At 44.3% G+C, this 26,365-nt stretch overlaps 1 protein-coding gene and 1 long non-coding RNA gene across 7 annotated transcripts in view; both read right to left on the reverse strand.

Moving 5' to 3' along the window:
* Strbp (spermatid perinuclear RNA binding protein) overlaps positions 1–21,716 on the reverse strand; it is a 132,769-nt gene extending 111,053 nt beyond the window's left edge. For 3 of the 6 annotated variants that reach the window (XR_004118548.1, XM_031370066.1, XM_031370061.1), the window contains exon 1: positions 1,515–1,733. The gene's annotated coding sequence lies outside the window, so the exon portion shown is untranslated. Of the gene's footprint in view, positions 1–1,514; positions 1,734–1,813; positions 1,907–21,692 lie in introns of those variants that run through there. The other 3 variants (XM_031370065.1, XM_031370064.1, XM_031370063.1) reach the window with 3 other exon arrangements.
* Positions 21,717–25,211: 3,495 nt separating this feature from the next.
* On the reverse strand, positions 25,212–25,992 carry LOC116090096. Its single transcript, XR_004118551.1, has 2 exons — positions 25,945–25,992; positions 25,212–25,391 (listed from the first exon to the last, which is right to left on the reverse strand). It is a non-coding gene; the product is annotated as an uncharacterized LOC116090096 (long non-coding RNA).
* Between the last annotated feature and the right edge of the window lie 373 nt (positions 25,993–26,365).

Consider the following 26,365-nt stretch of genomic DNA (forward strand, 5'->3'; position numbering starts at 1 on the left):
CACCCTGCTTCCATCTTCTTCCTCATTCCCAACTTCTCTTCACAACTCCTGCCCTGGGAATATTCCCATTTTTCCCAAAGGTAGGTGTAGACCTTACCTACCACTCCCATAAACATTTTTTCCTCTCCCTCCCTTCTGCTCACCATCCCACTCTCCATCCTGCCACACACCTCATCCCTTTCCAGGGTGCTCCCAACCTCTTAAGGTTCTCTCTTCTGCTGCTGCCCACTAGAATTTTTCACACAAACACCCTCCATTTCACTCACATCTGCTCCCCTTTTACTGCTACACACACCTCCTGCCTTGACACCTCTCTCCACCCAACCTAACACCTCCACCTAACCTCCTTATCCCTATTTCTCTCCCAAAGCCCTCAAACTCAGTTCCTGTGTCAACCACTCCTCCCATGAGCTCCATCCTCCACTCCCCTGAATACAGGAGGACAAATACCAAACCTTTTAACCCCTGGCCTGTCAACCCCTTCCTGTCTCCCTCCACACTTCCCAGCCAGATACTCTCACTAGGGAACCCCTGACGTCCTGGGAGCGCGCGCGCGCGCCCACACACACACACACACACACAGACACACACACACAGACACACACACACACACAGAGACACACACACACACACACACACACACACACAGACATCTCCTGCCTGAATAGCCTCAATTTCACCCGCCACCATTTGGGAGAACCCCCTCCCCAGACACTCCTTCCCTCCATCGTTTGGAGCTCAGCCTGCTCGCCACACTCCTAGCTGCGGACCCCTCCTCCGCCATTTCCCTTCAGGCGTCCGGTGGCCTTCCTGCTGCCTGCTCCATTCTCTGCCCCTCACAAGCAGCATTAACCGGGGCATCTGCTCCTTCCATCTATGCCCAGAGGTGCCCATCTTGTCCCTCCCTCCACCACCTCACTTGCCCCTGCCCTCCCCAATTCCCTCTACACACCCGTCCGAACCCCCAAACGGAACGTCCTCCTTCCCTCTCGAGCCCGACCTAGGCCCCCATGGGTCCCCCAGGCCTGCCCTTGAGGCCCTGGTCACCGTGGGGCCGGGTCCCTCAACGCTCCCTTCTCCCCCAAATCTGTCCACACCCTGTGCCCGCCCCCCGAGCCGCTCCCCGGCTCTTGCCCGCAACGTCCTCCAGCACCTGCCCCGAGCCCGGAACCCTCCCACCTCCCCAGAGCTCGCGCCCCGCACGCTGCCCACGCCCTCCGGAGGTTCGGGGCCGGGACCCGCGACCCGGACCCCGAAAGCAAGCAAGGCCGCCCGCAGTCCTGACGCGGACCGGCCGGGTACCGCGGCGGCGGCGGCGGCGGCGGCCACAATGCTCAAGCCGCGGGGCTGGGATCGCGCCGCGCTCCTCGCCTCAGCAGCCGCCGCCGCTGCTAAGGACGCACAACAAACAATGCGGGGCCCGGGCAGGCTCCGCCAACTGCCTCAACCGCCGCCTCAACCGCCGCCCGCCCGGGACGGCCCGCCGCGCAGGCGCCGGCCCCGCCGCAGCCTACCCGCGCCGCCGCGCTCCGCCCGCGTCCGCTCCCCGCTCCCGCTCCGCCGCCGCCGCCACCTCGTCCGCCCGCGTCTCCGGCTCCTCAACACAGCGGCGGCGGCTGCGGCGGCTGCTGCCTTGGTGGCGCTCGCGGATCCGAGCTCGGCTTCGGCAGCGACCGCGGCGGCGGCGGCGAGCACGTGACGCCGCCGAGTACGCCCATTGGCCAATCCGGGGGGCGGGCCCCGCGGCTGCCGAGGAACGGAAAGCCCGCCCCAACGCCCTCCGCGCGCCCCCTGCACGCGCGCTCTGCCGCACCTGAGAGCTCCGGCCAGCGCCCGCCGCCGCCGCGCCGCGCCGCCGCCTGCGTCAACTGCGCACCTGGGAGCGCGCAGGGCGCTCAGGCCCGCGGCCGCCGCCTGCACCTGCGAGACCGCTTACGTAAACTGCGTCCCGCCCACCTCGCGGCGCCTGGCCCGGGCGGCAACCGCACCTGAGCCCCGCTGTGCCTGCAGCGTAAAGCGTTGCTGGGCGGAGGCCAACTGCTGAAAAGAGCTAGCGCGCCTTAACTTCGTAACTGCAGGTTATGAGAGCCGCTCCCGGCCGCGCTGACAGCCGGCCTCCCCAGGTTCTGCGCCCCGGTGCGGGATGCTTCCCCAGCCTCAGCCTTTACGCTAACGGAGTAAGCGCCGCAATGCCTCCCGGGTGGAGGAGGGGCAGGCAGTACCTTGGCTGAGTAAGAGACCGATCCCTCCTTAATTCGCTCCCCCTCCCGCTTGCCGGTTGTGTGACCTTGGCCAAGTTACAGAACCCCTCGAGCTTCAGTTTGCACTTCACAGAAACTAAAACAGTAATTTCTGTTTAAGAGCCGTTGAGCAGATGGCATAAAACAATAGATATGAATTTTCCTGGCACATAGCAAGCACTGAACAGAAATCAAAATCTCCTCTCTCTACTCCACCCTTAATGGCCCGGGAAATCCTTTCCCTCCTTATTTCCCTCCTTAGGACTGGAGTAGACTGACTAAACACCTACCCACTTTGTTCCGACGGTGGTACTGGGAAAGAAATAAAGGTTCAAGTTTTATTTTACAGCTCTTTGCTGGCATCTTCTTAGTGCCTAGCATTCTTTCCTGGCCGGTTCAGACCTTACTGCGTATGTGTTGCATGGCCCACACTTTATAGGGTGCTAGAATGCACTGAAGAATAAGTCAAGGTCCTTAGCCTAAAGCAAATTCCTAGCAAAGAACCTGACCACTTAATTTGAGCAGACAGTAGGGGACTGACCTCCCACACTCCCCCTGGTGGGCCCCTTCTCATCCTGCTCCTGTACCAGACTCAATAACAGCTCTTGACTGGAAATGATGCTCAGTGATACTTGCACGACATGGACAGGGTTCAGGGTTGCATCCCCAGTACTATCAAAAAAATATGACTTCTGTACTTCATTCGCAGAATAATATGTTAATAGTTAAAAAGCTTTGGCAGTATGACCTTTAAACTTCAGGACATACTTCCCCTTTGCCCCTCCTTCAGGCCAACTTGACCCTTAGTTAACAACAAAACTGTCCTTTCCAAGCTGTCCCCATGTCTATAACACCTTCCTGAAGGTATAGGCCTTCCTATAGGCTTCCTGAAGTTCATGCTAAGCCCCAGGTCACTATGTCTGATTGGCACCTCCTTATAGCCTTCTGGAAACATGGTTGTTCTATCAGTTCAAAACATACTCTGTCTGGAGCCCCTTGACTGCTCTCAGACACAGGTCTAGACTCTCCCTGCTTGCGAATCACCCAGTTCAACAATGCATTGTTATGTCACTGAGCTGTAATTTAGCTCAGTCTCTTCCCTGGATTGTAAGCATCTTGAGGAAAGGTTCATCCCTCTGCCTGAGTAAGTTAAAGGAAGTCTGCCAAGGGAGAGGAGATGCTGCAGTGCACGATCCAGGTTTGCTGTGCACTAGCTGTGTGACCTTGTCAGATCTAGGTCTTAGTGCCCTCATCTGTCGAATCAAACACAATTTTTCATACCTCAGAGTACTGTTACAAGGAGTCAGTGAGACTACATTTAATATATGCAACCCTTAGAAGTCTAACACTTATAAATTGTATTGCTTTTTTTTTTAAGTAGGAAGAAAACATGGCATTAAGGATTCAATAGTACCTCTTATTTTGGTTTTTATTGAACTTCTAACTCCAAACACTCAGGACAAAAACGAGCAAGTGAGAGTAGGCTAGATGTCTCAGCAGATAAAGGTATTGCTGCCCAGCCTGACAAACCTGAGTTAAAATCCCAGAACCCACATGATATAAGGAAAGACCTTACAAGTTATCCTCTAACCTACTTCCACAGGAGTGATATGCACATGTGTCCCAACATTCATATATTCATAAAAATATAAATATTTTTAAAAATTAAGTAAAACATTGAAAAACAAATGATACAAAAGTAAGAAAGTGTAAAAGTTCACATTTAAATGACTGTCACATTCTCTGACCCTGACTCCACTCCATCTGCTACTCACAGAGAAAATTCTATCATGGCTCACATTACATGTCCAGAGAAAGATGAATGTTATAACCAGGTATGGTGATAGCCACTTTCTTTTTTTTGTTGTTGTTGTGTTTTTTTGTTTTGTTTTTGTTTTGTTTTGTTTTGTTTTTCAAGACAGGGTTTCTCTGTATAGCCCTGGCTGTCCTGGAGCTCACTCTGTAGACCAGGCTGGCCTCAAACTCAGAAATCCCCCTGCCTCCGCCTCCCAAGTGCTGGGATTAAAGGTGTCTGCCACAACGCCCAGCTGATGGCCACTTTCAATCTTAACATTTTTCCAAATGTTAACAAGGAAGGATAAGAACCTTGAAGCTAGACTCTGCTACATGGAGAGTTGTTGGCCAGCCTGGGCTATGGGAAACTCTCTTAGGGGATGAGGTATGGCTCAGCTGTAGAATGGGTGCCTAGCTGCTTGCCTAGAGCACACATGAAGTCCTGGGTTCCATCCACAGGACTGCATGAAGCAAGCCTGTAATCCGAGCAAATGACAGGTAGAGGCAGGAAGATCAAAACTTCAATGTCGGCCTGGAGAGATGGCTCAGTGGTTAAGAGCACTGACTGTTCTTCCGAAGGTCCTGAGTCCAAATCCCAGCAACCACATGGTGGCTTTACAACCACCCATAATGAGGTCTGACACGAGCCGGGCTGACCAGAGTGAACAGAGTCCTAAATTCAATTCCCAACAACCACATGAAGGCTTACAACCATCTGTACAGCTACAGTGTACTCTTATACATAAAATAAATAAATCTTAAAAAAAAAGAAAGAAAAAAAAAACTGAAGCCAGCTGGGCTACATGAATGAGGCAGGGATGGTGGTGGTAGTGGTGGTGGTTTTGTTGTTCTTTTCTCACATTGTTTCGTTAGTTTTGTTTTATGTTTTGGGTTTATTTGTTTGTTCTGTTTTGTTTTACAAGACAGGGTTTCTCTGTACAGTCCTGGCTATCCCAGAACTCTCTCTGTAGACAAGGCTGACCTTAGCAATTCTCCTGCCTCTGCCTCCCAGGTTTTATGTTTTTTAAGGAAAGAAGGAAAAAGAAAGTTATAAACAGCTCATGTGTCTATGATATGTATGTTATATTTACATAAATAAAACATCAGAAAATATTAAGCATCAATCACTAATTTTTCCTAGAAAATAGAATTGGATATAAAAGCAGAGAACTTTACCCCCACATTGCCTTAATTTTTTAAGTATATATTTATATTTTTAAATTATATGTGTATATATAACTTTGTGTGGGTATGTGCACATGAGTGTAGGTGCCCAGAAAGACTAAAAGTGTCATAACCCTTGGAGTTGGAGTTACAAGCAGTTGTAAGCTACCCACTGTGGTTGCTGGAAACCAAACTCAGGTCCTCTGGAAGAGCAGCAGCTGCTCTTAACTACTGACCATCTCTCTCTAGCTCCTGCTTTAAAATTTTTTTTTCTGCTTTAAACTCTTTAAGAATTCAAACAGTCAGGCATTGTTGATACAGGCTTTAATCCCAGAACTTGGGAGGCAGAGGCAAGTGTATCTCTTTGAGTTTTAGACCACCTGGTCTACAGAGAGACTTACAGGACAGCACAGTATACAAAAAAACAAAAAACAAAAAACCAAAAAGAAACAAAAACCTGTCTCAAGAGGAAAAAAAAGGGGGAAGATTATTGTATTCTGTCTGCATGGGTGTTTTTCATTTAGTATAAAGAGAATACACTTGTTTGGTTGTTGTTATTGTTGTTGTTATTATTGTTGTTATTGTTGCTTTTAATACAGGGTGTCACTATGTAACGCTAGCTGGCCTGAACTCACAGAGAGCCACCTGGCTTTGCCTTCGAGTGCTGGGATGAGGGGGATATACTGCCACACCTGACTCAATACATCCCTTTGTGTATTATTCTTTTGTATTTTTCTGCATAACGTTGTATCTTAAGAATCATTTAATTAAGCTACACTCCCTATAGTGGATATTATGTTCCTCCCAGTATTTCCATTATTATAAACAGTGGGAAGCTAATGGATGTTGTAACATCCTAAAGCTTAGACCACTTTATAATCACACCTAAGAGCACTGTTGCCTGTTTCAGCCATTCTTTGCTCAAATACTGAGATCTGATGTGTGGAAATCAATCACTAGGGGTTTGGTTTTCAGTTTTGTTTTGTTTTTGTTTTGTTTTGTTTTGTTTTGTTTTTAAGGAAGCAAACAGCTATGCTGTCCCCATCTTCATCAGAGGGAAGAAAGACACAAATAAATGTATTTTTACATTTTTTTGAAAGGAGGAGTGGATGAACTCCAGTCTAACTTCCAGACACATACTTGATCCAAAAGGCACTGAAAGATGACACTGTGGCCAAGGAAAGAAACACCCAGAGCAATGCAATCCAAGAGATGTGGCTATTTAAATTTAACATATATAAAAGTAAATAAAATGTTGGTCTAGTGGATGTTATATCTCAGTGGGTAGAGTGCTTACATAGCATACAGAAAGTCCTTGGTTCAATCCCTACCACGACATAAAACCAAGCAGTTTATATATAGCCTATGCCTATAATACCAGAGTTTGGGAGGTAGAGGCAGAAGGATCAAAAAAGAGTTCAAGGTTGTCTTTAGTTATATAGCAAGTTCCAGGCCAGCCTGGGCTACTTGAGATCAAAAAGAAAACAAGGAAGAAAAAAGAAAAAAGAAAAGAAAAAGAAAAAAGAAAGAAAAAAAGAAAAAGAAAAAAGGGAAAAAAAAGAGAGGTGGAGGAGGGGGAGAAATTTTAAACCAGAAAAGCAGTTAAAGTTCTCCACAATTAGGTCAGCACTGACCCAAAGCTTAGCAATAACAGTAACACCACACCTCACTTGTTTAGGAGCTTCCAAAGCCTTTGTCCTAGCAAACTGAGGTAGGTCTAGCCATCTCTATTCTTCTCTCCTCACTACTCCTGTCTTCCTTCTCTTCTTTTACAAAATCAGATACTGAACAACAGCCAGGCCTCTCTCTGGCGCCTGGCTGCCCCCCTTTCCTACTCTCTAAGGGACATCACTCCATAGCTTGTCCCTCTTTAATGTGGCCAGTCTCTCTCTCTACCAGATTCTTGCCATTATTAAACAATCCCTTTCATTGTTTGTTGTTGTTGTTGTTGTTGTTGTTGTTTTAAATGAAACAAGATCTCCAGGTCATTCATGTGCCTGTTACAGCCTGAGAAGCACTGGCCCAAATGCAACAAGGACAGATACAGATCAAATGAGGCTTCCAGTGCCTAGGTACAATTGCTGTTGCTGACAAGACACTCCAAAAAGTGGTAAATAAGGCCTGGTACAGTCTGAACAAAGCCAGGCACAACTTTCATTCACTTTGCATAGCGTTTGCCTCCCTAAAATAGTAAGTCATGCTGGAATGGACTTTGTTCATTTGGAAACTGGAGTGCGTTGTTACCCTTAGATAATTCCCTAGTAAACTTTCCCCTACATAAGTATTCAAAAGTCATGCAATGTTATGCACACACACTGTAGGACATGAAGCATCTTTGGCTTCCTTCCACTTTAATAAGTGTCATGGTGACTACCCAGCTTCAGCACAACCAAGAATCCAGAGTTCCTGGCTATCATCCAGTGGCTTCTTGGGACCTATCTGGATGTCTGCTATGCTTCTGTCAGTTGTTCCTAACTGTTGAATCTTTCCCCTAAACCCAAACCCAAGTCAGTTCCCTAACAGAGGTCATGTTAACCACTGAGCTTGAATAAGTGCCATAGACTATAGGCCCTATGTGAACAGAATTTATTGTTTTCTCTTACCATATTCCCTTAGAGACACATCCTGCTTATCCACATAAAAAATACCTGTTGGGCTAATGTGTTACAAAAATTGCCTACTCTATCTATCTATCTATCTATCTATCTATCTATCTATCTATCTATCTATCATTTTTTCCAAGATAGGAATTTTCTTTGTAGTCCTGGCTATCCTGGAACTTGCTCTGTAGTCTAGACTGACCTCAGACTCCAAATTCTGCCTCCTAAGTGTTGGGATTAAAAGTATACATTACCACACACAGCTGCATTCCATTTTTTTGGATGACAAACTGATTTCAGGAAAGAGGAATCTACAAGAACAAACCAGTGACTTGAAGTCAGGAAGCCTCTAGTTCTCCCACAGTTGGTTCTAGCAGTCTGAATACATCTATTAGAGCCAGGCATGTGTGCATGTTTATAATCCCAGCACTCGGGAGATTGAGGCAGGAAGATTGTCACAACTTCAAAGGCAGCCTAGGCTATGTACTGAGTTCAGGGTGAGCCTGAGCTAAATCTCCAGACCCCTTGTAAAGGATTTCTAGAAATCAATTTTCTGTGATTCTGTTAAAGTGATTATCTAGACTCTAGATTCTAAATAATGTTAAATAATGAGTTTTTCCTAATCTCTCCCTCTGTCTCTCTGTCCCTCCTTCCCTTCATTTTCTTTCTTTTTCTTTTTAAAACAGTCTCAGTGTATAGCCATGGCTGACATGGAACTCCCTATTTAGACCAGATTGGTCTCAAACTCATAGAATCTATCTTTCCCTGCCTCCCAAGTGGTGGCACTAGAGGTGTGTGCACTATATTCAGCATTGCCCCTTTCAGTATTGTCTAGCTATCATTGGTTATAACACATCACCCTTATTAGGTAGGAGCCAGTGAAGCTGCTGTCCTGAGTAGGGCTGTGCATCAGTGTCCTGGACTAAAATGCAAATGGTCAGACTTCAGGACGGTTTCTAAGGGAATGCTAGATGTCTGGACCTATTTTCAAAGTTTCCCCCTGAATCTTACCTCAGTCCTTTTGTCACTGTGCTTTTCAGTAAGGACTTCTACAAAAAAGGTGAGGGTGAGATAGAGATGGGATGCTTCACACAGAAGCCTTTAGAGGGTCTTTGCTGTCACTGAAAGAACCACTCTAAGGCAGGCAGGATGTGTAAAAATCCATGTCAGCCAAGAAACTTTAGTTTTTATGAGTGTTTTAATTAAAGTCAGCCTATTAAGGGTTTGTTTGTTTGTTTGTTTGTTTTAAGGGAGGTTTTTCTTTCTGTTGGGAGAAAAAAAAACATAACATGGAAGAAAAAAATGAAAATTTGTATGGTAGCTTTGACTTTGAGATCATATAAATGATTCATGCAAATATTTAAATCATTAAATCTTATAAATTTTAAATAATTCCTGAGCCAAGCACAAGTCCAAACATGAGCATGTATGTTCTATGAGGTTCAAAACATGTCCACGAAGAAGTCCCTACGTGTCATTCTACACAGAACTGGACCAGGTTCTCTTGGTGCAATGGTTCATTCCACCAACATAAGCAGAAAAATACGTAAGCTGAGCCTGAACCTGGGGACATGTGGTCATGTCAAAATTCAAGAATACACTCAAAAGCTGAACAAAGCCTCTTTCAATGGCATAAGGAATCAGTTTAAAGGGTCTCTCACCTGGCAAAGACCAGACAGTGAGGTCATGATGAATAACTGTCATACATAATAAAAAGACTTTGAATACAGATGGAGCCAGGAATTTATAATGATGCTATTGTTTTTTAAACCAGCAACAAAGAAACAAAACAGTTCACTGGACCAGATGTTTCTAGGGCTCCAATTTGTTGTATAAAAATTTATCATTCCCTTTATGGTGAGTGTTTTAAGGAGCTGGGGGTGAGTGGCTCAGTGCTAGAGCCCTTACCTAGCAAGTTCAAAGAGCTGGGTTTCATCCACACACTTCAAAAGTTGGTTCAGAGGATGCGGGGTTGGGAGCAACACAGAACTAGCCCAACAGGATGAGGGGATGGGGCACTTAAGTTTTTATGAGAGAAGAATTCTAACAATAACAATGGCCTTTTATTCAATGCCCTGAAGTTTACAGAGCATTTTCCTATACTGCATCCCACTACTGCCTGTATGCAGACATTTCAAATTCTCTGAGAAGTACAGCATCTTCTTCAGACAAATAAGGGCATGAGTGCCACTAAATGGTAAATTTAACAAAAACTGGAGAGGTTTGCTTGGTTTGTTTATTTGTTTGTTGTATATTTTTGTTTTTTAAATGATGTTCTATATTTATTGCTCTGAGAAGCCTCAGAAGTCAGGAAGAGTCAGGTGAAAGTCATGCAATTTCAGTTGGATTCCTTTTAAAGGAATGCATATGAAAGTCAGAGGACAGCTTTTAGGGGAGTCAACTCTCTTCTTCAACCGCGTGGGTCCTGAGACCCACACTCAGGTCATCAGACTTGCCAGTGGACACCTTTACCTACTGAGCTGTTTTGCCAATCCCTAAAAGATTTTCCTTTTTTTTTTTTTTAAAGAAAAAAAAGTAAGTTGAGTATTTTTTTATTCATTAAAAACTACATTTGAGCCAGGCGCTCTTGGCCCACGCCTTTGATTCTAGTGCTTGGGAGGCAGATGCAGGCAGATCTCTGTAAGTTCGAGACCAGCCTGATCTACAGAGTAAGTTCTAGGATAGACAAAGCTAAACAGAGAAACTCTGTTTCAAAAAACAAAACAAAACAACAGCAACAACAACAAAAACCCCTACATTATGAGGGGCTGGAAAATGACTCAATGGTTAGGAGCACTGCTGTTGCTTTCAAGTCATGCTCATCTGGGTTCAGTTCCCAGATCCCACTTGATGAGATACAACTGTAACTCCAGTTCCAGTGAATCTAATGCTTTCTTCTTGCCTTTGTGCATTCGTGTGTACATACCCACAATCACACAAAAGTGGGGCAGTGATGGTGCATGCCTTTAATCCCAGCACTTGGGAGGCAGAGGCAGTTGGATTTCTGCGTTTGACACCAGCCTGGTCTACAAAATGAGTTCCAAGGACAGCCAGGGCTACACAGAGAAACCCTGTCTTGAAAAACCAAAAAAGTAAAAATGAAAAAAAAATTAAGAAATAAATCTTAAAAAAAGAGAGCTATGTTTAAAAGGAATCCAACTGAAATTGCATGACTTTCACCTGACCCTTCCTGATGTCGGAGGCTTCTCACAGCAATAAATACAGAACATCATTTAAAAAACAAAAACAAGGCCGGGCAGTGATGGTGCACACCTTTAATCCCAGCACTTGGGAGGCAGAGGCAGGCGGATTTCTGAGTTCCAGGACAGCCTGGTCTACAGAGTGAGTTCCAGGACAGCCAGGGCTACACAGAGAAACCCTGTCTCGAAAAAAAAAAAACCAAAAAACAAAAAACAACAACAGTTACAACAAAACTGGACACTAAGACTGACCCTGCATCTCTTTTATTATACTCAGTTTGTCCAAGTAGTTAGTAGCTGGCCCAGATTCAAAGGGGTTGATGATAGAACTCAAACTGAGGGGGCTGCAATGATACCCAGGAGTTAATTACCAGGCAGGAAGGAGACAAGACCCATAGACAGGCATTTGAGAGACAATTGAGAGATGCTTTTTCTCCATGACTTACTGCATTCCCCTTTCCTCCCCCAGAACTAGGGATGCTAGGCAAGTGCTGAACCACTGAGCTGCAGGCCCAACATTATGTATGTGTCTTAAATCCCTCCCTTTCTCTCCATCTCTGGTGCTATTGTCCTGGTACATGCCAAGAGAGTATGCTCTCAGCTCCCCTCATTCTGATAGTGGCTAATTGTTGTGCACCCCCTTGGAGTTTTCCAGAAGACCAGACAGGCAAGATCAAATGAGTGACTTGGAAAGGTGAAGCTGCTCAGTGACTTACTGAAACATTTAAGGGAAAGTATTGCCAGGTCCTCTGGTCCTGCTACTCCTGTCACTACACTCCTTTGCACAGCTCACTTCTTCAAAAGGGGTCACAGAAACTGCCCTTGCTGAGTTCCAACGAGTTTGACTTTCTTTAAAAATAGCTCATTCTTCAAGTGCAAAAAATAACATCTAAGACATTTGTTTAAGTGTGAAACACACCTTTGTCATGACTCAGTACATGCTGAACGGAAGTTTATTAAACTTTCCAAAAGGGAAAAAAATTCTTTTCTCTTGAACTAAGGAAGCATGAGAGATGACAGCTTGAGGAAAGGAAAGAAGGGAGCTGAAAGAAGAAAAGAGACAGGTGGAGCCAAGAGCAAAGCAGCCAGGAATCTTCTCACTCTGAGGTGTTCACATGCTCTGGATTCATCCACCTTGGATGACCTTCCTCCTCCAGCAAACTGGGTGTGAGCTGGTCCTCCCTGAAGCTTCATTCCAATGTCACCTCTGTGCAGCCTTCTCTGACCCTCTGGGCATTTACTCATGCTCTCTCTTCTCAAAATGTTGTACGCACATTTGTGATTAGCGAATTGCACTGAAATTGTCAGCTTACAAATCTGTCTCCTGAACAGACACTAGGTGAGTCATCTGTGAAGCCCTCTGCCTGGCACAAAGCAGGTGCTAAGGGAACATGTGATAAGAGATGGGTCTGGATGTTTTAGATCTTGAAATGATTGCATTCATCTCAAGTTTGGCTTCCATTTACAGACAGTGGGAGCCCTGTTCCCACTGCTACCTAAGGCAGGCTGCTCCCCTGTACCCTGAGTCCAGGCCCATAATTCCTGCAGTTATCCCTCCTCATTCTGTATCATTGGTAATTGTCTCTTTATTTCTATTTGGTTTTTTTGTTCTTTACAGTGCTACAGATTAAACCCAGGGTTCATAACACATGCAAGGCAAGTACCCAACCAACGGAGCTTCATCCCAACCCAAACCTTTCTATGCTTTGTAGACAAAAATGCTTACAGGCTCATATCTCTGCAATCATCCTGTTCTTGAAACTCAGTCTCCTCCATATCATCAGCACCAGTGACTTCCATCCACATTGCTATTTTGAAATGCTCAGGTCTGTCTCTACCTCAGTTTACCTGGCTCCTCAGCAGTATTCAACACCATCTATCTCACTTGTTCTCTTCAGAAACTCTTACCTCCAGGACTCAATAAACCACACACCCCCCCCCAAAAAACTTTCTACCTTGCAAGGTCTTACCCTGGGCCAGATCTTCTCCCATTCCTCCCTCTGCATATTGGAGTAACCCAAAGAAAAAGCTTCAGGGATGTTTTTCCCTCTATCAAACTCCTTCTTAAGTCATCTATTCTGTCTATGACTTGATAAAAATTGTTGGTTACACTCAATTTTTTTTCAAGAGGTTTCTTTATATAGCCTTGGCTGTTCTAGAACTCACTCTGTAGACTAGGCTGGCTTCAAACTCACAAAGATGCACCTGCTTCTGCTTCCCAAGTGCTAGGACTAAAGGCATGCACCAACACTGCTGACTAAAATTTCCTTTTTATTAAAGAATTTAATTTATGTCTATAGATGCTTTGCCTGCATATATATCTGAACACCCTTAACACAAAATGCCTGCAGCCACCAGTAAGAAGTTTTATATCCTCTGAAATCAGAGTTACAGATGATTGTGAACTGCCAGGTAGGTGCTGGGAACCCTGGGCCTCTGATAGAGTAACAAGTGAGCCATCTCTGCAGCCACTCAACTTTCATTTTTATAATTTATTTTATCATTTTAAATTATGTGTTCATGTGTGTACCCATGAGTGAGGATGTGCATGGCAAGTGCAGTGCCCACAGAAGCCAGAAGCATCTGATCATCCTGGAGCTGGAGTAACACGTGGTTGTGAATGGCCTGTGTGGGTGATGGGAATTGAACTTGGGTCCTCTACAAGAGCTGTATTCATTGTTTACTGCTAAGCCAGTTCTCCAGCCCAACACTCAAATTTCTATCCACACATCCAGCTTAACTCATACCCCACAGCCTGTTACTTCATTCATTGAAGCACTAACAGGTATTTCATATTTACTATGTCCAAAACCAAACTCGGGCCCCCCACTACTTACCTACCCCTTCCTGCCACCATTTGAATCTCAGTAAAGAGCAGCATTCTTCATCTAGGTGCTACACCTTCATCTCACCTCTGTCTCACCATCGTCATACACCACACACAGCAATTCAGGAAGTTTTGTTCCCTCTGCCCTGAGAGTACACCCAGAACCTGACCTTTGTTCCCCACTTCCCCTGCTACAAATGCTTTGTGTCCAAGCAACAACCTTATCCTTGGTTCTCCTGCTTTCAGTCTTTATCATCCCAGCATCTAGAATGAAGCTTAGAAACACAAGATCAAGGTCAGACCTGCCAATAACTTCTTTCTGCACACTTGAAATAAAACTCAGACTCACTTAAGTGCAAAGTCCACACTGCTTCACGCCCCTCCCACCTCATCATCTTTCACTTTCTCCCTCCTCTGTGGCGTGACCACATGTGGCTCTTACTAGTTCTCAAACAGATGATGGTTCATACTTCTGCCTCAGTGCCTTTGAACTTCTTTCTGCCTGGAATACTTTCCTTCCACCTCCAAACACACTTGCCTCACTCCCTTACTTCATTCAGACTTCTGCTCTCATTTCATTTATTCAGAGCCCTCCTTTGAGTATAAAGGCCACACTAGAAACCCTCTCTGATCCCTTAATCTGTTTCCTGTTTCTTCATAAGTACTTATGAATTGCACTTTTTAAAAAAGATTTATTTATTTAATGTATATGAGTACATTGTAGCTATCTTCAGGCACACCAGAAGAGGGCATCAGATCCCATTACAGATAGTTGTGGGCTGTAATTCCTATGTGGTTACTGGGAATTGAACTCAGGACCTCTGGAAGAGCAGTCAGTGCTCTTAACTTGCTGAGCCATCTCTCCAGCCCTGAAATGCACCTTCTTGAAGTATTGATTTACTCTTTCTGCATGCTTCTACAAACCCCTAGACCTATTAGCTCCATGAGACTCCTACTCTGTCACTGCCAATCACAGCTTTCTGTCCAGTGCCTAGAAGAGTGTCTCCTAGACAGGACTAGCAATAGCCACCTGTTGAATGAATGACCTCACTGGCTGGCTGAGTGAACACAGCAGAATGAGATACAAATGGCTATTCTATTAGACCTTAAGAGACCTTGCAGATTGTTACCCCTGCTCTTATGGAACACTGCCCTGAGACTATCCTGCTAAATGATAGACAGACATGCCAGAGCTAGTAGAGGGAGCACAGGAAAGCCTACAGAACAGAACTGCCCTGCCGATACACAGAGTGCCCAGACACAATAAAGCATGTCTTTAATCTCCTAGGCTTGAGGGCTCTTTTGTTACACAGCAACCACAACTGACACAATTTGGTCTCCACACTAGGTTCTGCTTCTCCAATTTGACCAACTCCAGTTCATCTCTGAAGATCACCAGGACAGTCATTCAAGTGTGAACTCCCACTGGAGCAAGTATTTCATTCAAAGCCTTCAGAACTTCCTATTTTCTAAGATGATGTCATGCCCTGCTTTCCATGAGCTCACCTCTGCGTGCATTTGGCACCCTCTGAAGGCTAGTCCCCTACTAAGAGACAGGGTTTTCAAACACTCTCTGAAACTGAATCACCCAGGGAGTTTCAAAAAATTCCAATGCCCAGGCTCCTCCCCCAGAGACTTAGATTTAATTGGCTTGAAGTGGGACCCAGGCAACAGTATTTGTAAAAAGCTCCCAAGTGGATGCTAATGTGTAGACAGGGTTGAGAACTGTTCAGCTGGAGATCCAAAAGTGTATTTCTAAATTGCTGACCTTGCCATCAAGGAAATATCTAAAGCTTCAAGGAAATATCAAATTATCCTCTGTGCCCACTTAGCATTAAGTAAGCCATTTTGCATTCTAAGTTTTGGGAAATTGGTAATAGATTGTAGGAGAATGTTTCTAAATTATTTGAAACAGTAAATTATCAATATTTTATATGCTCAACTTTAAGACTCATCTGTCTTACATCCTTGATGTTTCTGGAGCAGGCTTTATCTTATTACAAATGTGTACATCTAACATCTCTTACTTCCATGAAAAGTAGTAGTGTAAGTGCAGGCAAGCCTTATCGCTGGCAGTGATCTTAACCAGAAAAACATCTTCGAGACGCAGCTTCTTTTTTCTGTGTGCAAAGTGCTATGGCCTCCCTGATGCCCATCGATTGTCCCTTGGCCTGAGCTTTTAAATCTCATCTTACATGTATAACTGCTACAACTTACTGATCATTTACCACCATCCTAGGGACTTCGGAAATATCTCATTTAAGTCCCACAACAACCCAAAATGTGCCCAGGTTTTATGCACAGGGGAGCTGAAGCCCAGAGATGTTGGCTACATAGCTAGGAGGTTTGGGAGGAGGATATCATCTTTGTAAAGTATAGATCCTTTAATATGGTATCTGATCCCCTTTTCAGATTTTCCAAACCTGTAAGGCAAAGGTCATACAAATCTAAAGCTGCTGGAATGGAAAGCTGGGAACTGGGACCTCAATCTCCATGCACTTATTGCATGAGCACAGCATGTTAGATGTACCCTCCTGGAACCTGTGAAGGTATTTGTGGCAGTATGGCTGATTTTACTGCTAAACACTCCTCAACTTGCTTCTGGATTTTCCCTTGGGCATCACCACTCATTCGCCTACATTTGTAGTCTTGGCAAGACTGTCTGTCAATCAAGACTTTCCCCATCCACCCTCCCCTGTGAAGGAGACACTAACCAGGCCCTTCACACCCCATAGAATTTGAAGCTTGGTTTTGGATTGTTGGCTTGTTCGATTTTTTAAGACAGGATCTCATGCAACCAGGGTGAATTCAAACTCAGTATGCAAGGATGACCTTCTGATCCTTCTGCTTACCTCCATGTCCCAAGAACTAGGATCACAAGTGTGTGCCTTCATGCTAGATTTATGTGGTGTTAGGAATGTTGCTGGACAAGTGTCTACCAACAAAGCTACATCCCCGCCCACTAGATCTCTTTTGTGTGTGTGTTTGTTTGTTTGGGGTCTTTTGGAGAAAGGATCTGACTCTCACAGCTATCTTTTTTTGTTTGTTTGTTTGTTTTTTGTTTTTGAGACAGAGTTTCTCTGTGTAGTCCTGGCTGTCCTGGAACTCACTCTGTAGACCAGGTGAACCTCGAACTCATAAATCCACCTGCCTCTGCCTCCCAAGTGCTGGGATTAAAGGTGTGCGCCACCACCGCCCAGTCGGCAATATTCTTTTTTTAAGATTTATTTATTTTATGTATGTAAGTACACTGTAGCTGTCTTCAGACACCCCAGAAGAGGGCATTAGATCTCATTATGGATGGTTGTGAGTCACCATGTGGTTGCTGGGATTTGAACTCAGGACCTTCAGAAGAGCAGTCAGTGCTCTTAACTGCTGAGCCATCTCTCCAGCCCACTGTTGACAGTCTTGTCTCTGTCTCCCAAGTGTTCGATTTACAGACACAAGCTATCACGCCTAGGTTACTTTTGTTTGTTTGTTTTTCCAGACAGGGTTTCTCTGTTGTCCTTGAACTCAGAGATCTCCCTGCCTCTGCCTCCAGAGTCCTGGTATTGAAGGCATGTGCCACACTGCCCTGCTCAAGCTTACATTCTTTATATTGTTTTAATTAATTAATTTGCTCTTGTGTTTATATGTTTGTGTGTGTACATGTTCATATGTGCACATGTTTCTATGGTCATGAATGCATGTGTGTTTGATTACATCTGTCCTCTCAGTAACCCCGGAGCTCACTGATTCAGCTAACTTTGCCTGGCCAGCAAGCGCCAGAGATTCTTCTATCTCAGCCTCCCCAACACTGAGATCACAAGCATGCGTCCCCGTGCCCAGCTTTTTACTGTCTTCATGCTTGAGGAGACAGTACTTCATGACTGCACAGTCTCCCCAACCCCTCCACTTCTTTACTGTGGTAGACAATGTAAAGTATTTATCGATTTAATTATTTATAAACATAAAATTAAGTGGCATTAAATAACTCATAACGTCATATAATGATCACTAGTATCTATAGCTTGTTGGCTCTTCATCATTTCTAATGAGATACCTAAGATAATGGACTTGCAGGGGAAAAGTTGGTTGTCTCATGGTTTTGGAGGTCCTGGTTCAAGATCTGCTGGAGACAGTAGTAAGGCATCATGGCAGAGTATTTGACTACTTACATCATGATCCGGGGAACAAAGAGAAAGGAATAAAGGCCAAAGTCTGACAATCTTCATCACTAGCATTTTCTCAATGACCTAAGGACCTCCCAAAAGGTCCCTCCTCCAACAGATCCACAGCATTTTCCAATAGCAACACACACACTCCATACTATGCTCTTTTGTTGGTTTGTTTTTTCCAGACAGGGTCTCACTATGCAGCTCTAGCTGTCCTGGAACTCACAGAGGTTCGCCTCTCTGCCTCCAGAGTGTTGGCATTAAAGGTGGCATGCACTAGCAACAACCAGCTTTATACATACCTTTAACCCATGGGAATGTGGGCACAGTTACCCAAACCACAGCAATACCTAGAATTTTTTTAAAATCTCCAATATTAATTCTGTGCCAATTTACAGCAATTCCTTATTCTTTCTTTTCCCCTGCCCTTGGTCACCTCCATTTTCTACTCCTGTGAAGTTGCCTGTTCTTCATCAAGTGGAGTCATGTATTTCATTTACACCTGCCTTAGCATAATGTTCTCTGGGCTCATTTATGTTGTGTGGTGTATCAAGATGTCCTTCCATATTCCATGGTCACATTTTGTTTCTCCATTAATTTGTTAACAGATATTTGGGGCTTTCCTACCTTTCAGCTCTTATCAATAATACTGCTATGAACAATGGCTCAGCCCCTGATTCTAATTCCTGTAAAGTCCCTGGGTCACATGGTAGCTCCATGTATTTCTTGGATCTGTCACCGCAGATGTTCACACTGGCCTCACCATTTTATATTTCCGTCAGCATCTTGTGGGGGCTCTGTAGTCATCCACTTTCTAGTTAAAACTTTAAAATTATACTTTTATTTACTTTGTGGGTATATGGGGGAATGCTGTAGCACATGTATGGAAGTCAGAGGAAAACTTTTGGGAACTGGTTCTTTCCTTCTACCATGTAGGTCCCAGGTATTAAAGGCAAGTCATCAGGCTTTGCATGGAGCAACTTTACCCACTGAGTCATCTCACCAGCCTTATTTCCATTTATTAAATTTTTAAAAAGATTTTTTATTTCTTTATTTTTATATGTATAATGAGTACACTGTAGTTGTTTTCAGCCACACTAGAATAGAGCATCAGATCCCATTACAGATGGTTGTGAGCCACCATGTGGCTGCTGGGAATTGAACTCAGGACCTCTGGAAGGGCAGTCAGTATTTTTCATTCATTAAATTTTTAAAAATATATTTATTTCATTTTATGTTTGTTTAAGTGTTTTGCCTGCAAGTATATATAAGTACCTCGTGTGTGCCTGATGACCAGGGAGGCCAGAAGAAAACAATGGATCCCCTAGAACTGGAGTCATGAGGGTGGTGAGCCACCATATGGGGTCTGGGAACCAAACCTGGGTTCTCTGCAAATGCAACAAATGCCCTTAACCCCTGAGCTCTCTCTCCAGTCCCTATTCTTCCTACTGACAGCCCAGAATATGTGCAGCAGTGTCTCCCAGTGGTTTTTGTAGAACTTCATTCCTTTTATGACTAGATAATATTCTATTATATGAATAATCTACATTTTATTCAGTCATTCATCAACTGGGAGAGGCTTAGACTGCTCCTGCTGTGGGGCTCTTGTGAACAATTCTGCAGAGATTTCAATTCAAGTTTTCCTGTCACCAGCCTGTGTGTGTGTGTGCTTTCAGTTCTCCTGGATGTATACCTGCAAATGGAATTGCTCAGTCATATAGTAATTTGGTGGTTGTCTTTTGAAGAACTAAGTAAGACTATTCTTACCCTCTATAATAGATAAGGAAATGAGACCCTGTGAACTAGGTCTCTTAAAGCCACACAGCTAAAATGCACGGCTAGGTTTTGAGACTGGTCTGGCTTCCTTAAGTAACTGATAATATATATCACTTTCTTCCCTGGAGACAGAATTTCTTGTTCTAAAAACAGTCACTATGTCTGAGACTTGCCTAACATACACAAAGCCCTGGATTCAACCCCTAGTATTACACCAACCAAGCACGGCAACACACACCTGATCTAATTGCTTGAGATAAGATCAGAAGTCCTCAGGTTGTCCTCAGCTACTTAGTGAGATAAAGGCCAGCCTAGGCTAGATGAAACCCTGTCCAAAAAAAACAAAAAACAACAACAACAAAAAAAAAAACAAATAAACAAACATTTAAGTAAATAATTACTAAAAATATGTGATTTACCAGCAATTTCTGTGTCTGATAAATTAGTATCACCCACAACCACTAACAAGCATGTTCATCCTTATTAACCTACTATTAATAACTACCATTCTCTGACCTTCAAGTCTGGAAGGCTAAGCTGGAGAAATTGTTCAGGAATTAAGAGACCTTACTGATCTTCCAGAAGCCCCTTGTTTGATTCCTAGTACCCACCTCAGATGGCTCATAAGCACCTAATTCCAGTTACAGGGGATCTGATACTTCCAGCCTTATGGGCACTTGCACTCACCTGCACATACCCCTCAACACACATAATTTAAAATTCTTTAACCATTATAAAAGCTCATACACATAAAAGTAAATAAGTAGGCCATGAGGAAGTGGTACATGCATTTAATCCCCAGAGGGGACTGAGATTGGGAGACAGAGGCAGGAGGATCTCTGTGAATTCGAGGCCAGCCTGATCTACAGAGGGAGTTCCAGGAAAGCTAAGGCTACACAGAGAAACTTTGTCTCAAAACAAAAAAACAACAATAGTAATAATTTAAAAATGAAAGCAAAACAGAAGGTCCTGTGAAAGCTTTTGACATCAGTGCCTAGGTTTGTACTTGGCTCTATTCCTGGTTTTTTGTTTGTTTGTTTGTTTGTTTGTTTGGGTTGGTTTTTCTAAAGATTTATTTATTTATTTTATGTATATGAGTACACTGTCACTCTCTTAGAGGCCACAGAAGAGGGCATCAGGTCCTATTACAGATGGTTGTGAACCACCATGTGGTTCCTGGGAATCGAACTCAAGACCTCTGGAAGAGCAGTCAGTGCTCTTAACTTGTTGAGTCATCTCTCTAGCCCGTTGGTTTGATTTTTTTCAAGACAGGGTTTCTCTGTGTAGCCCTGGCTGTCCTGGAACTCACTATGTAGACCAAACTGGCTTTGAACTCAAAGAGATCCACCTGCCTCTGCCTGAGTGTTGGGATTAAAGACATACACCACCACTGCCTGGCTTTGGCTCTGTTTCTAAGTCATTTCAATACAGTGCTACCATCTCTGAGCCTCAGCTCACAATAAAGTAGGGATGACACTGGGAAATATCTCACACACAGAATCACCACAAGGCAGCATTAGTTAAGTGTGTAAGAGATCAACAAACATCAGTTTAAATGAACTTGTGCAGCAAGGCGGTGGATTTCTGTGAGTCTGAGGCCAACCTTGTCTATACAGTGAGTTCCAGGATAGCCAGAGCTATGTAGAGACCCTGTCCGGGAAATAAAAAAACAAAAACAAACAAACGAACAAAAGAAAACATTGTGACACATTTTACAGATTAGGAAATTTAGGCTTAGTGTTGATGCGATCTAGCTGCGGTTCTGCATACAATGTTAGCATAAATAAGACTTTCCTTCTCTGCTCTGTGTACCTGAGGACCGCATGAACACCTGGAACTTTTCAGGCTTGTGAACCCTGGCTGTGCTCTTCTGGAGACTCCACTAACTCCCACCTTACACCCCTTTTCCTCCCACATCAAACTGCATTTGTCATTACCTCTTCCCTCACTCGTTGCAGCTGGCGGCAGTTCGGGCTAACGTCTCAGTGCGTGGCATCTGCGCATGCTCCAGGAGTATGGCCTGATAGATTGTAAAGAGCTCTTCCTTTACAGACTCTGCTACTCTCTCTTTGCCTGCCTCTGACTTAGGGGTTCTTACCCTCATCCACAGGCTGGCACCCTCTCCTCACTCACTCACTTGTGAAGCATTGACTCATACCTCATGGTTTATGCTAGAGAACAGTAAAAAAAGTGGCTAAGAGGGACAAAGGGACAGAGGTTCAACATTCGCAGTTCACTCCTCAATGCTTCGCTGAGGTAAGTGGCTTTATCCCCGTAACTTTAGTTTCTGCAAACCTCAGTCTGCCATACTTTGCAAGATTCATGAAGACTTGCAAGCACATGTAAGATATCTGCTATGGCTGCCTCATATACCAAGCATTCATAGTAAATGCCCGGATTTCCCTGGTGCTGTTAGCCTTGTAAGCTGGCAAGAAGAGGCCAAAGCTCCTACAAGACAAAGCTCAAAGGTGAAGTCTAGTGGGCTGGGAAGCAGCTTGGCAGCAGGGGTGAGAGCAAAGAGGACTCGAGGGTGACAGAGATCAAAGGCTAAATTATGTAGATTATTCCTTTGTTCCTTGTAGTTTGCACTTGCCTTGGTGCCTCCTGGAGCAGGAGGGGGGCAAACTCACTCCATAAGCACTCTAGTGCACAAACACATACATATACATTTGGCCACCACCCTAGATGCACAAGTATACCTTGCTATGCCACAAACACACACACCAACACAGGTATATAGGCTTGTTAACATGTGTGCATGTACACTTTAAATACAAACTCATCTTTGTGCACAGGAAGTCATGCAGAAGATCATATGCACATGAACAAATGTAAGCATACAACAATACAGGTTTGGCAAGCACGTATGCATGCACATGTGTGTGCGCACAACCACAAACCCACACAAATGTGTACACAAATGCTTGTCCCACATGTACAGGCACACCCTTTTAATCCTTAGCTCTAAATAGAAGCATAAGCCGAAGCATATGTGCCTCCCTGACGTTAGGCGACAGGTTTCAGAAAGACAGCCTTGCAAAAAGAGTGCAGCAAAATTGGCAGAGGTTCTAAGCACTGCAGGAAAGGTTAAGGGATAGATGGCATCCTTGGGGAGGGGACGGGTTACAGGAGATAAGATGCTGTCTCTTAGGAAGGACAACCCTGAACCCACTAATCACCCACCCAAATCCATATTCACCAAAGGTTTATATCAACTCCTCTCCACTATGGCTAGTCAGCACTAAATAAGCTTCAGTTTAAGTAGTGAACACCTCTAACAGGCCAGGTCTCATTCTAGACCTCCTAGTTTAGCTTTCAACAATGCAGCTGATAGTATTTTATTATTATTACTACTTAGTCTGGTTAAACCCAGAGTCCTTGCCCTTCCCTAAATGATGGAACCCTCAGAATGCAGCTTGACCTCACCTGAGTCAATCCCCAGATCCATTCGGGTGCTACTACCAGATTCCCTTCTGACTGTTGCTCTTCCTTTACAGCCTCCGCTACTCTCTCTTTGCCTGCCTCTGACTTAGGGGTTCTTACCCTCATCCACAGGCTGGCACCCTCTCCTCACTCACTCACTTGTGAAGCATTGACTCCTACCTCATGGTTTATGCCAGAGAACAGTAAAAAGTGGCTGAGAGGGACAGAGGGACAGAGGTCAAGTTCAAGACCTGCCTCGTTGAAAAAGTACTTTGTCCTTTGGCTCTGTTGAAGTATACTTAACACTTGACAAACTGCACATGCACACCATGGAACAAAATGGGCCAGACTGGGGGGTGGGGCACTGAGAAGGAAGGCTGTGTTAGGGAGAAGACACCCTCTGACTCAGGCTCTGGAATAAGAAAAAGCAGCTTTCAAATGAGAAGCTCTTTTGTTTTAATTTTTAGATTTACTTATTTTACATCATGTTATAAGTGTTCTGCTTGCATGCACTTGTGTGTGCCAAGTGTTATGCCTGTTGGATTCCCCTGGAACTGGGATGACAGATGGTTGTGAACATGTGTACTGGGAATTGAACCCAGGTTATCTGTAAAAACAAGTTCTCTTAACCACTAGCTTGTCTCTCCTGCCTCCCAAATGAGGAGGTTGAAATGGCAAAAATGCAATTTTGGGAAGTGAGAAAGAAAAACCATTCCCAGGATTAAGTTTATGGTAGCCTGCCTTGGGCCCAGCCTCTAGGCTCAAGGCAGTCTTCTTGGCATGGCTCCTTTCCTGTTGGACTCTGGGATGCAGGCTAGGGAAACATTCCTCATAGACCAAGAGAGCAGAACTCTGTCCCCCAGAAGCTTCCTGCAGCCCATTTATACTACAGGCACTTTCTCCACAGTCAGAGCCTCTAGCTAACTGACTGAAGTTCTCCATCTCAAATCCCCCAACCCCTCCAAGACAAGATTTGACTGTGTAACCCTGGCTATCCTGGAGCACACTTTGAAGATCAGGCTGACCCAAAACTCAGAGATCCACCTGCCTCTGTCTGGCATTAAGGTGTGCGCCACCACAGCCTGCTATGATTCTTTTAAACAATTCTTTGCTGTTGTTTCCTTGCCTTTTAAAACATTTCTTTAAGCCGGGTGGTGGTGGCACACGCCTTTAATCCCAGCACTTGGGAGGCAGAGGCAGGTGGATTTCTGAGTTCGAGGCCAGCCTGGTCTACAGAGTGAGTTCCAGGACAGCCAGAGCTACACAGAGAAACTCTGTCTCCAAAAAACAAAACAAACAAACAAAAAAAAAATTTCTTTAAAGTTTAGTTTATGTTTTTAGGTGTTTTGCCTGTGTGCTTGTCTATGCACTATTTGTGTGCCTGACATTCACATAGGCCAAAAAAGGCCTCCAGATCCTGTGAAACTGGAGTTACAGACAGTTGTGAACCACCATATGGGTGCTAGGTAAGAACAGGAAGTGCTCTTAGCTCTTGAGCCATCTCTCTAGTCCTCTGTTTTGTTTTGTTTTGTTTTCGTTCAAGGCAGAGTCTTACTTGGTATCTCTGACTAGCTAACTCACCATGCAGCCCTGACTGGCTAACTCCCCATACAGCCCTGACTGGCTAACTCCCCATGCAGCCCTGACTGGCTAACTCCCCATGCAGCCCTGACTGACTAACTCATAATGCAGCCCTGACTAGCTAACTCACCATGCAGCCCTGACTGACTAACTCATCATGCAGCCCTGACTGACTAACTCACCATGGAGCCCTGATTGGCTAACTCACCATGCAGCCCTGACTGGTTAACTCACCATGTAGACCAGGCTGGCCTCAGACTTGCACTGGGCCATCCTGCCTCTCTGCCTCACTAGTGTTGGTCCTACTGGCATTGGCCATCAGGTCCACCTTAAACAATTTTTTACTTCTGTATTTAACAGGGAAAAAAAAGTACTGTGACAGTATCTCCCCATCATACACTTGTATACAATTCCATAATTTCCTTAAGATAGTTGAAGAATAGAAACACAGATCTTTAAATCAACTTTATTGATAAATTGCATATTTTAAAGGGTTTGGACATCTAGCCAAAGAGCTCTTCAGAAAGACCAAACAGAAGCAACCTCAAATGTTCAGTGGACAGTGTTTCTCAAGCCACTGCTGTCAGGACATAGCGTTCACTAGCAGATTCTCTTCTTCTAAAGTTGATAGGCTAAAATAGAGCATGATACACTGCTTTAATTTGCATTTTAATAATTAGCAACTGTGTGCACTTGCATGTTTATTAGTCATTTGCATCATTTCTACTTTCACGGAATTCTTTGCCTTTTCAACAAACTTTTTAAAAAGTATTTCTTGGCCGGGCAGTGGTGGCGCACGCCTTTAATCCCAGCACTTGGGAGGCAGAGGCAGGTGGATTTCTGAGTTTGAGGCCAGCCTGGTCTACAGAGTGAGTTCTAGGACAGACAGGGCTACACAGAGAAACACTGTCTCGAGAAAAAAAAAAAAAGTATTTCTTTTACATACTCTATCAACTACATGCTTATTGCAGAAAAATTAGATCACACTATGAAAAAGATAAATCCAGCGTGATAGCCACAGAGGACCATGGTATATTTCTTTTTAGATAGCGAAGATAGAGACAGAGATTACTGAGAAAGTTGGATTCAGAGATTGCACATCTAGTGTAGAAAAGCAAACTGAGATCATTCCTGGTTCCCCTGTAGACTGCCTTTAAATTATAGAACAGCAGATTATGCACATACTTATTGATTTATTCATTTTCTCTCTCTTTCTCTTCCTTTCTTTCTCTTTCTTCTTTTCTTTCTTCCTTCCTTCCTTTCTTTCTTCCTTTCTTCCTTTCTTTCTTTCTTTCTTTCTTTCTTTCTTTCTTTCTTTCTTTCTTTCTTTCTTTCTTCCTTTTTTAAGTTGCATGTAGCCCAGGCTGGTCTTAACCTTAATCCATAGCCAAGGATGTCCTCATCCTCTGCCTCCCAAGTCGGAGTTGCAGGCATATGGCACTACACCCAGCTTAGCCTCCAGGTGTAGAGCACTTGCAGCCCTCTTTTGGATTCTCAGAACCTGTAAGCAAAAATAAATAAACAAATAGCAGAAATAGCAGTAATCTTCTTGTTATTAGGCATTCTTTTTGTGTGTGTGTGTGTGTGTGTGTGTGTGTGTGTGTGT

This window comes from Mastomys coucha, unplaced genomic scaffold, assembly GCF_008632895.1.
Source record: "Mastomys coucha isolate ucsf_1 unplaced genomic scaffold, UCSF_Mcou_1 pScaffold15, whole genome shotgun sequence".
Lineage (NCBI taxonomy): Eukaryota > Metazoa > Chordata > Mammalia > Rodentia > Muridae > Mastomys > Mastomys coucha.